The sequence below is a fragment of the Pollicipes pollicipes genome, unplaced genomic scaffold (genome assembly GCF_011947565.3).
Source record: "Pollicipes pollicipes isolate AB1234 unplaced genomic scaffold, Ppol_2.1 Scaffold_6052;HRSCAF=7182_pilon_pilon_pilon, whole genome shotgun sequence".
Lineage (NCBI taxonomy): Eukaryota > Metazoa > Arthropoda > Thecostraca > Pollicipedomorpha > Pollicipedidae > Pollicipes > Pollicipes pollicipes.
Window position 1 is genome coordinate 17,036,295 of NW_023596805.1, and position 12,382 is coordinate 17,048,676.

The window sequence follows — 12,382 nt, forward strand, 5'->3', positions numbered from 1 at the left end:
GTTCCACCGCGGCCGACCGGCCGCCGAGCATGCTCCACCGCGGCCGACCGGCCGCCGAACATGCTCCACCGCGGCCGACCGGCCGCCGGCGCCCCCGCGGGTGCACTCGCCACTGCACTCTCCCACGTCCTCACGGAAGGCGTGTGGTGAGAGAGCGCTGGCCAGTACGTGAGCAGTCCGTTCAGTCGTCGACGCCTGAGCCCGGGCGCGATCACCGCTGAACGGAACGCCGCTGGGGTCGAAGGCCGGCTCTGGGATGCAGTCTGACTGCCCGTGCGATATCGTCTGTTGTGTAGCTTAATTTATATATGAACTTTTAGCGAACATACCCACACACTTTCTAAATTCTCTCTCTCCCTCTCTTTCTATCTCCCTCTCTCTGTCTCTCTGTCTCTCTGTCTCTCACTCTCTCTTCCTCTCTCTCTGTCTCTCCGTCTCACATTCCCTCTCACTCTCTTTCCCTCTCTCCCTTCTCTCTCCCCCACTCTCCCCCTCTCTCTCCCCCATTCTCTCCCCTCCTCTCTCTCTCTTTCGCCCCCCCTCTCTCTCCCTCTCTCTCTCTCTCTCTCTCTTTCTCTTCCTTTACGGGGAAGCCGGGAATCGTTTCCTCCGGGACGTCGTCAGCGATGTTTACATTACATGCCTCCGTGTTTGTCCTCGCCCCACCCTGCAGTGTCCCCGCCCGTTTATCATCATCAGTTTTGACAACAATTCCCGGAGCGCTTGGCCCATCTTGCCTCGAAAGGCTGCAGTAAAAACACACCGCCATACTTAATTCTTTCCTCTGAATCCCAAAACGCATTGCCACAAGACAGTCCGTTCGTTTTCGAGCGGCGGTTTTGCATGTGAACATTGCCGTGTGCGGACCAGGGAGAGGCGTGTTACAGAGGTCAGTGGACCAGGGAGAGGCGTGTTACAGAGGTCAGTGGACCAGGGAGGGGCGTGTTACAGAGGTCAGTGGGCGAGTAATGTGTGTACATCTCCTCGGGACCACGTACTATCTCTGGGACCATGGCAGGGTACATCCAACCCTGCAAGACGTGGTGACTCCTGCAAAGAGGTCAATGTATTCTGAGCAGTTGATCTTTTTTTGCTGGCCTGCGTCGGTTTGCCGTCTTCGAGATGCTATGGTTTCGGCTACAAACGTTTTCAATCATGGTAGTTGAATCACCGACTGATCCAAATCACGAAGCATCGCTTTACCCCCGTTTTCAAAATCGTCGGATTATTGTGTAATAGTTGAGGGATTTAAAGCATAAATTTTACCAAGTCACATCCAACGCCTTCAGGGAGGGAGCACCAAACACTCCAGATATCGGGAAACCAAGGCTTGTCGTCATTATCAGCATAAGACAAGTAAAATCCCTTTGCGGTGCGGGACAAGTGAGTTAATAACAGATGTGAAAGTTAAAGTTGTTATTTTGATGATGCCGAAAGCTAAGGAAATGAAGGCGCTTTTGGCGATCGATGCCTGCAGTTTTCGTCAACGCATCGGATGTCCATATTTCGTGATAGTCTAGATAATCTAGATAATCTGGTCGAAGGTCTATTAATACAACATTTAGCGACCAGTTTACAACTTATTTGCCTGAAAAGTAGCTGGCTATGGGAATGGCAATCGTATTCAACGGAATCGATAAATTTGCAGCGATTTTCTTTGCTTTGCATTTGTGATCTAAGCATTGCAAAACACGAAAATATTTTGGGTGCATGTTCGTCATAGTTACCACGGTTAAATTCCTATGCATCTCACGTGGATACCTGTTGGTTTAGGCCAAAGCGTCTTGTTGCAGGGATCGTTTCGTAAATTGGGCACTGCTTTCCGTCAATCAGCGAATCTATGGACCCAACAGTTTTTAGGCCTGTTAACTAGTTATTCTCATTCGTCTGCAATGCTTAGTTGGCTTCCCATCTGCCCTTATTACTCACATCTTACATAAGTCCTTTAAATCGTCCCGAAAGGGTTCGTCTCAAAATCGTGCAAGAAGGACCAGGGTTTTATGCACGAAAGCGAGCGGTCATTTACGTGCAACGACACGCAGCCTCAGTACGAGTTCGTGGCATACCGCTGCGACGCTTGGTGTCAACCAAATCTCAATATGTTTCTGACCCGCGTCCTTCAAACATTTTTTTTTTTGCTACATGAAAATTCGTGCTTCCCATGTGAAACGAATGGAAGTTGAGATCAGGGGCGCAGCCAGGATTTTCTTATCGGAGGGCCTGGAGCTCAGTGAGCGCAGCGCGACGGTTTAATTTTTCTGACAGGAGCCCTTTGTGGTGAAAAACAAAGCTACTTTTAGCCTAAAAACATGGTTGTGAATTCCACAGCATGATCATGAAACTGACCATCTCAGTTCAAGGCCCATACAAATTGGGACAGTTCCTCAAAACATCTGCGGGAAGTGCATCCCTTGGCCTCCTGCTTATCCATGTACCTGCAATTTCATCGCGAGTAGTTATTCTGCTCTGATGACAGCCGTTTGCAGCCGCGCTCTCGTGCTCCCCGGCTGGCCGGGCCTGACGAACAAGTTCGGCCCCTGTAGCTTGAACGCCGGCCCGGTACACACCGCGCCGGGGACGGAGGCGCCCGGCAGACACGGATCCCGAGGGGGGGGGGGGGGGGTGCGGGGAACGCCGCGAACGAGGACAAATGGTCTCAGTCCTCGTGCGACACCTCAGGGAGGTTGCTACCGGCAATGCTGACGCAGGCAGGGGCGACGTGCCGCGCGCACGCATGAGGTGGGAACGGAAGGTAAGGGAAGGGTCCTGAGCCACCTCCCCGGCCTCTTGGGTGCAACATGACCTCTGCAGTCGGCGCGCCCCAAAACCCTAATTAACAACAGCAACAACAACAACCCTGGCCTCCGGCACAAACACGCGCGGCTGTGTGCTTGGGACTGAGCTCCGGTATAATCTGAGCGGCGCTTCAGCCATGCTGGCCTCCTTCGCGACAGGGCTGCTGGGTGGTGGTGCTCGAGATGGAAGCTGTGGCGGAGGCGGCAGAGTGCCACAGGGCGCGTGAAATTCCCACCAGGCTCTGCCCAGACTGCTTGAGACGGACAGCTCTTGGATCTATCATTAACACTTCAAATTGCCACAGAATAGCCCTGGCCCATAATGAGTTTGGTCTTGTTTTCAGTTGTCTTAAACGATTATTGAAGCTTCACGTGTAGCTGGATAACAATCATTCGTCGCTTTGTCTTGCTAATGCATGCTAATTCTAGCATTGTGGGCGAAACTTTGGCTCAAAGAACATGCAGATGGCCCTTGCACGAGCCTGCAATATTCAATTTAGGAAGGAAATGTGTTACATTCATATGTTATGTTTATTCTCGTTTGCTTTGCACCAGACACTAAGCATCGCTTGCGGTGAACCGTGTGATTTTGTTCCTACGGTGCTCTGAGGGGTGTCTCGTGCGCGTGAAATCTGTTTGCTCATCATTCGACACAACGCACACTCTATATTATAAAATGTACAATTCGTGGAATTCTTGTCACGTTCGAGCAGATGTTACGCAAACCCAAGCAAGTGGAGCTCATACGATGCCACGCTTTTAGGATGCCATAAAACTGGGCGTATCAATGCATAACAATAGCCATCTTTTCGAAGAATCCAGGTGACAGTAACGTTGACCGATGTGCTGCTTTTGAGCTTTTTGTCAAACCGCGGTGTTTTCAAATGGGCTGGCATTAGGTCTGGCGAGGCCCGGGCGTTTAGCTGTGGGTACTTAATGGATTCGAAAATATTTATACTTTTACCACGATCTAACCGTTGCGACAATCGCAGACATCTTGGCTGGATACTGGCCCCAGCAAACTTGCTTATGCCCCTGAGCTGTTGTGATAAGCCATGGTGACCATGTCGTGCACCGGGAGCGGATGTCCCGCTCAGTCCCTCTCTCTCTGCTTGGGCTTCTCGGCTTCTCGGCTTCTCTCGGCGCTTGTGCTGGAGACCAGTCTGGGAGCACATGACAATGACCGGCGCTAGTCGATTACTGGCTCAGCTAAAGGCAATATTCCAGACTGAAAGACATTGAAACAAGCATCATATATAGTGAAATAAACACACTTATAGTTGCTAGTATACTTAAAATTGTAAAAGACTGCCCTGGACAACAAAATTTCACTATCTAATAAATACCTTCCTCAAAACGTCATTGTTTAATTCCACCATCTTATCTTGCCCAAAATTAATTGAGGGCCAATTGAAGGAGATCCTTTTAGGAAGTCGTGCTCACGAACGCCAGATATAACCGACTCGACAATTGCTCTTTTATTGACCTTGGTTGCTACACGGCCAATGGAATGGCAGGATTTTGATGAGGTTATTATGACCTAATGGATGCCTGAGTGACCTTGAAATTGTCTGCACGAAATAGTCTGCACATCTTCGTGGGCATGTAGCTCAGAAACTAGAGGAGTTTAGGTCTCGAGAAAGGCGGACTACACCGCATAATGTGTGAACTACACCGCATAATCTTCAAGATGGCTATTTTAGTTAAAAACCCCGCACAGATGTGGAGCATGCCGTTTAAAGGTCACAGAGATGAGATCGACTGAGTAAACCCACGGTACAGTTGAGTGCGTCTGTTGGCATCCATACTTGAAGGAGCTAAGTTTTATTCTGTTGGTAGTGTCAGCACTTGAAGAAATTGGGGCATCCAAAAAATGCCTTAATTCATCGTTGCGAGAACGAGGCAAAAACTATTGCTTCTAAGCCTCTTTTAACACCATCATATGCGAACTAACAGGTGCCTTGCCACTCCGCATGGCCTTAAATCGGCGGATCTTGCCGTAACACATTGGCCTTTGATCAGCGAGTCTTGCCGTAACACATTGTCCTTTGATTAGCGAGTCTTGCCGTAACACATTGGCCTTTGATCAGCGAGTCTTGCCGTAGCACATTGGCCTTTGATCAGCGAGTCTTGCCGTAACACATTGGCCTTTGATCAGCGAGTCTTGCCGTAACACATTGGCCTTTGATTAGCGAGTCTTGCCGTAACACATTGGCCTTTGATCAGCGAGTCTTGGCATAGCACATTGACCTTTGATCAGCGGGTCTTGCCGCTACACATTGACCTTTGATCAGCGAGTCTTGCCGTAACACATTGACCTTTGATCAGCGGGTCTTGCCGTAACATATTGACCTTTGATCAGCGAGTGTTGCCGTAACACATTGACCTTTGATCAGCGAGTCTTGGCATAACACATTGGCCTTTGATCAGCGGGTCTTGCCGTAACATCATGGCTATACTCGGCGGGCCTTGCCGTGACGTCATGGCTATACTCGGTGGACCTTGCCGTGACGTCATGGCTATACTCGGCGGGCCTTGCCGTGACGTCATGGCTATACTCGGTGGACCTTGCCGTGACGCCATGGCTATACTCGGCGGGCCTTGCCGTGACGCCATGGCTATACTCGGCGGGCCTTGCCGTGACGCCATGGCTATACTCGGTGGACCTTGCCGTGACGTCATGGCTATACTCGGTGGACCTTGCCGTAACATCATGGCTATACTCGGTGGACCTTGCCGTAACATCATGGCTATACTCGGTGGACCTTTCCGTGACGCCATGGCTATACTCGGCGGACCTTACCATGACGCCATGGCTATACTCGGCGGACCTTGCCGTGACGCCATGGCTATACTCGGTGGACCTTGCCGTAACATCATGGCTATACTCGGCGGGCCTTGCCGTAACATCATGGCTATACTCGGTGGACCTTGCCGTAACATCATGGCTATACTCGGTGGACCTTGCCGTAACATCATGGCTATACTCGGTGGACCTTTCCGTGACGCCATGGCTATACTCGGCGGACCTTACCATGACGCCATGGCTATACTCGGCGGACCTTGCCACAACCTCATGGCGTTTAATCGGCGGGGCTCGCTGTAATGTCAAGTTCCAATTTCCGGCGTATTCGAGTGTCATGGGTGGGGCCAAATTTGAGGCGACCTTTCCCTTCCCAAGTGAATCAAACTCGGAAGACTCGATTTTGTCCAAGTACCAATGTTATGTAAATCTCACCGTACCGAGGAGGCTCCAGGTAAATGACTTACGAGTCATAGACCGCAATGTTTTAGAGATTAAGCGTGAGGACCCCTGACGTTTTCTTGCTGAAATGAGCCAAGTCTGTAATTAAACTGTTTTCGCCACCAACAAATCCAAGCTCCTTCAATCTGACGCCTCTTGCACCGTGTTATCTGCCGTAATATTATGAGTTATAACATTGCAAAAGCGGCGCCATGTCAAACGTGCTCACTATAACTTCCGTGTTATACCAGAACCACACGCAATAGTTGACCATAAAGGGAAGGCTTCAGCACGAAGAAAAGAAAATGGATAAATCAGGAGAGTACTCCGCAAGTTACCACATATTCCAATGAGCAGCTTTTTTCTTTGAGACAATACTCTGAACGTTGCACTCCTTGAATGTGTTGAAAATTACTCGAAACTGCGAGCGCCGGTGGCGAAGGTATTGGCGTATAAAGTAGTGGCGGCTGGCTGGAACAATGAAGTGAAAAAAATTATCACAGTTCAAATACGACTCGGTTAGCGTTCGATCCACTCGCAATAGCATGACTAGTATCGCCAGCGTGCTGGTTATTTTTGACGCAGCAATAGTGCTCCGCTCCAGCCGTGTTTCTGCGTTGCGATCTGTCGCGAGGCTTCGTCGCGGCGAAGCAAAGTTGGACCGACACGCTCGTGTTCCTCGGCTGAGAGCAAAAACTCTTCATCGACTGATGGAACTTGGCAAAGCTCGGCTACAAAATACCGTGTCTTTCACACGTTCCACAGTCAAAAATGTACTGCGTGGGTGCTTCTGCGCAATCCAGCTTCTAGAAAGCGAGCGATTTCTCAAATTGGGAAGTTTGCAATGAAGACATAGTTGTCTTGCGAAGATGGCAGCTTCATCCTCGTAAGGGAGCACAAACCCGCCCGGGGTGGATAAATGGAAATTACTCAACGTTTCGAAATTAGCTTGAGAGCCGCCTCGGGTAGGTTCACCTCAATATCAGCATCGATTTAACGCATCCACTATCGCGCAATACGGCCACAACCACACACAATCGATTATTCTCAGGTTATTGATGTCACACATCCTGGAAAAAAATATTTTTCGATGTAAGCTCACGCCACTGAGCTACGACGTCATCATTGAAGGTTTGTAACAGCAAAATCTATTCCACATGAAGCAGTTTGCTGTTCTCGTTCTGGTTTTGGATTGCTCTGACCTAATTCATACAATATTTGAACCGCGTTGGTAGTTCAGTGCATTCGCGAGAAACATTATTCACATAGGTAAGAGTTTTCCCCGAGGGATAAGGCTATTACTACTGTCTTATCAACATTTGAACCAATTGGTTTGATTGTCCGCCAATCCGTATCAGTTACACAACACGAGGCCACGCCAAGGTTATCATCAGTTGTCGCGTGAGATTATTTGATAAGCGCTACACCAACATAGTTTGTCAGTGCCATCTGTGATTGACAAGTTAGTGCAAGTGATTCCTTTCGAAGCAAATCAATTGCGTATGTCATGTGAACCGGCAGAGAATAAAATCATACACGGTCATGTGGCCTAACCATTATCTAACATGGCTCTAGCCTGATATGACCTTGATCTAGTCGTGCCCTGAATTGGCCTTGAGCATTCATAAGTTAACATTATTGTATGATTATACAGTGTGAAACGTGGTCCTTCGTCCGGTGCCAGTTACAAAGCCCTCCGACTAATAGATGGGAACATGGGGCATGAATTAATGCAATAATTTTCGTAATTTTCTTGGTTCTTGCGTTACGTGCTATACATTAGTAGAGAGAAACATGTCAACACGATTCCTAGAGGCATTTTACCAGGCTTATGATAAAGTTTTACTGAGGTGAAATATGTCATAACCAGGCTGCAGGTACGCTACAGCGCTGCTAGATTATGCGACTTTTCCGGTTAATTACGAATCGGGCGGTGTGTGATTGTTATCCCAAGGAAAGATACAAGCGTCTGTTTAAGTCTGTTGTTACCGTTTGGTCCCAAGATGTCGGTGTGTTGTTAGTGGTACGTGTATACAAAAAAATGTAACGTGCAGCAGCTGTTCCAGCCCGGATTGCTGACTGAAGGCGTCCATCCGCGTAATGCACGTGGCAGCACCTTCCGAAATTGACCCGAGGCGGTCGACAGCAAAACTGCTGTCACTCTCTCACCGCCGCCTCCCCTCTCTCTCTCCCCCTCTCTCTCCTTTCTTTCCCTTGCGCTCACATTCTCACCCTCTCTCTCTCTCTCTCTCTCTCTCTCTCTCTCTCTCTCTCTCTCTCTCTCTCTCTCTCTCTCTCTCTCTCTCTCCTCTCTCTCTCTCTCTCTCTCTCTCTCTCGCTCGTCAGCCCTTGACCGCCCATATCCTCAGCCGACGCCGGAGACAACGCTGGCGGGGCTGCCCCAGCCGGAGGCTGCGACAGCCCTCATTTCCGTTCGCACCGCCATCTGGCATCAATCTGCGATATGAGGTGTCTTCAGGCGAGGCAGCGCCAGGGTCTGGCGACAGGGCAACACCCGCAGGTGATGTGACGGCTTTGGAGTGGGGCTGAGCGCCACGCGGGCCCCATCGACGGCCGTCAGGCTGCGCTGCGACTCGGATGGACCCTGGTGACGTGACGCGGCGACTTCTGCGGCCGCACTTCTGCTGTCTCAGCTCACGGTGAAGCAGAACCGCAGTCATGGCCAGACAACTGTAGCCAACTGCAGCCAGACGACTTGTTCTGGTGCCGAGACTCCCGGCGACTGCCGTGCTGTGTCGTGATTGGCTACCACGATCACGCTGAAGATCACTGGGACCTGTTTATGAAGTGACTATTGGCATAAGAGCTGAAAAATCCGTAAACTTAAAACTTAATTAAGGAATGACTGTGTAATTACTAGAACAAAGCAAAATGACATGATACAAAAGCTGTTGCCGGCATGCATTGAGTCACCTCCCATAGGGATTGGTCTCACCGGAATGCACGACGTCATATTGTGTTAGGAACTGTGTTAGGAGTGGTGCAATGAGCCAATATGTAGATGTCGTTCTCGGCGAAAACCAGAAGGCAGCTTGAAGACAAAAACTGGATGTTGCTTTTGGCTTGTTTCAAATGCCTGAAATATAATCACTGCCATGCATTTGATCATCTTTGTGTTTCTTAAATGTGAATAACCACGCCAGAGACCCTCCGTATTCTAAAAACTTTTGATCGGTAAGCTGCCAAGTGCATTTGCGAGAAACATTCCACACTTACATAAGACAGTACTTTTAGCCTGATTTCTCCTCTAACAGCCAGGAGAAAGAGGAGACAAATGCATTAATATTTTGGCTACATGGTTTTATAAAAGTGTTTATGAGCATTGAAATAAAAGTGCAAAGCATTATTCGATTTGCTACTAACATTTGATTTAATAAATGCATGTAGATGTAACACAAAAACATCTATCTGTCTTTTCTCCTGATTATGCGACGAGGGATAAGCATGGAAGTACTGTGTTTCGATTGACATATGTATTTCACTGAAAACTGCTTAAACACGGCTTGATGACTCCGCTGCCTCATTAAATTGTTAATTTCTCTCAGGAGAACCATGCAAAACGAGAAGCATCACTGCTTAGTTTACTACGAGAACTCATGCGTTGCATGCAACAACGGCATGGAGCATATATGCCAGTGCAACGCTTAAGGTAATTTTGACAGGCAGATCACACTTTTTTACGTGACCCTGCGCGCATAGGCGTGACTTTATGACGTTGCCTTTCGGTTGTCACATCTGAATCAAAAGCAACTTAGATCATCCTCTCATTCCGCTGCTACTACATAGCTTAAATAATCATGAGACGCCAGCTGGAGCCCTGATGGCCTGCCAGAATCGGGCTCTGCGACCGTTCTATTTGCATTACAGTTTGTACCACGTCAAAACACAGTGGAATTCTAAGGAGAAGCTCGCAACCGGAAATGCTGAGGAGAAGTTCGCAGCCTCGAATGCTGAGGAGAAGTTCGCAGCCTCGAATGCTGAGGATATGCTCGCAGTCTGAAACGCTGAGGAGACGCTCGCGGTCTGAAATGGGGAAGAGATAGATGCTCACAGCCTGAAATGCTGAGGACATACAGTCTGAAATGGGGAGGAGATGCTCACAGCCTCAAATGCTAAGGAGATGCTCGCAGTCCGAAGTGCTGAGGAGATACTCGCAGTCTGAAATGCTAAAGAAGTGTGGTCTGAAATGCTGAGAAGATGCTCGCAGTCTGAATTGCTGGGGAGATGATGCAACCGTGCCACTGTCAAATTCCACAATGTAACAACAACGTAATCCAAGACACACAAGCTGCTTGATCTCCAAAAGCAGAAAAAAGACACGTTGCCAACGTAGAAAGCTGTAGGCACTTGCTGACTTTGTGTGAGCGATATCCGTGCGTCCCGGTGGCTCAGCTGGCTAGAGCGGCTGCCCTCCGATCCACCCACCCGTGGCGGGGAGCGTTCGGGTTGCTCAATGGCTCGCTATTTGGCCTCGCCGGGTATGGCCTGCGGCCGGCGTAAACGGCCGCGCTAAATGTCAGGGGACGTCAGAAGGCAGGGTGACGTCAGAGGACAGGGTGACGTCAGAGGGCAGGGCGGACCGTGCCGAGCCTCCCGACACTTCGCACTTTCGCCACCAAATTCTACCGTTGACCTGGGATTGCGCCAGCAGATGGCAGGGATCAGGCTCATACAGCAAGCAATGCTTAGCGTGAGCCCAGAAATCCATCCTTTCAAAAATTTCGGATTGAATCTTTAAACGCAAAGTACGCACACACCTGAATCCTAACAACAGCAATGTGATTTACCCCCGCATTCATCTACTTTTTCGTTCATTGATTTTGCTTTATCAGTGTCAGTTGGCAGTGAACAGTAAGTGCGAAGGAAAGCCTAGCTCCTGCATGAATCGTTCATTTATCCTGTCGTAGCCGCGGTAGCCTGTACGCGGACTAGTCACCCCACCACACCGCTCTCAATGCGTCCAGGAAGTGAAGCATTGGTGCTGGTGTCAGCGGTCCCAGCGGCTACAGCGGACAGCTGTGACCAATGAACGTCATGACGCGATGACCAACGCCAGCGCCAGAGAGATAATTTAATCACCGCGGTCAGTCAGTCAATGACGACTGAGACTAGAAAAGCATCATGGCGTGTCAGCCAATCACGGTCAGTCGGCCGCTCAGTCAGCCAATCACGGTCAGCCGGCCACTCACGCCCAAAATCTGTATATACCTCATGACGCCGTCGCGGTCGGGACGCCCTGATTTCCCCGCGGGCCGTACATCACAGCTCGGGATCTCAGTGGTGCCACCAGAGGCGGGCAGGCCGCCGTCGGACCGACGCACGCCAGCTTCAACAGTCTGCTGGTGCAACAAGCAGAGGGTGTTGCATAGCATGGGCCTAGCACGCAACGAAGGGAACTTACGCCTACGCCAGAGGGTGCACCCAATACCGCCAGTGCCACAGTTCTTCATCTACGCACAAGTCCATTTGTGAGCTTTGAAGGAGTCGTTTATTCGGCCATGAAACACAACTAGAAATAGCAAGTACAAAAGCGATCATCTGGCGAGACAACAGGTGGGCATGGGTATAGCGGGTCTGGTGGAACCATAACCCCCTCGAGTTAGGGTGTCAGGTCGGCACCAGATCAAGATTGACCAGCTCGAATAACAGCATGCATGGTTCCCAGCTGTTGGTGCGGCGCACACAGATGGGCTGGACCCTGGAGTCATTATACTCGTGCCACGCTCCCAAAAATGGTTTTCTTCGGTGGGGTGTGTAGTGGCTCGAGTGTATCACGCCAGAATGGTTAGCCACGTTGCACGGGGTGTGCTTGCAGTTTCCCTGTACGGCAGAGCATGACGACAAGTCCAGACCGCTGGCGGAGAAGTCAACAGTGGGATCAACTTGCCTCTGGTTTGATCTGGCTGCAGCAACAGCCGTTTGCCGGTGCACTACAAGGATGCGTGGGAAACTCTGAATCCGAAACTTCTTGGAGCACTTCCTGCGTTTCTGACACATGGAGCACCTCGGCTTTTCATCTCCATCAAGCATCTCTTCCTTGGCTAAAAGTTCAAAGGTTTTCGTTCTTTAACAACGGCGGGTCGGTGAATACCCTTGTCCCTAGAGCACCCTCTGAAGTCTTAAAACTCAATTCGAACTTCACCCTTCCCAATTTATCAAGAAGGAAAAGTTTTTTCCTGAGCTCTTTTTATAAGTAGCAGCGTATCGAGAGACGCAATATTGTGTTTTAAACTTTGTTTTTGATCATTTAACTTCGCGTGTGGCTTTGCCTGACCTAGCATGACCTAGCAATACATTAGTGTATTTAAGATGCATGCTATTC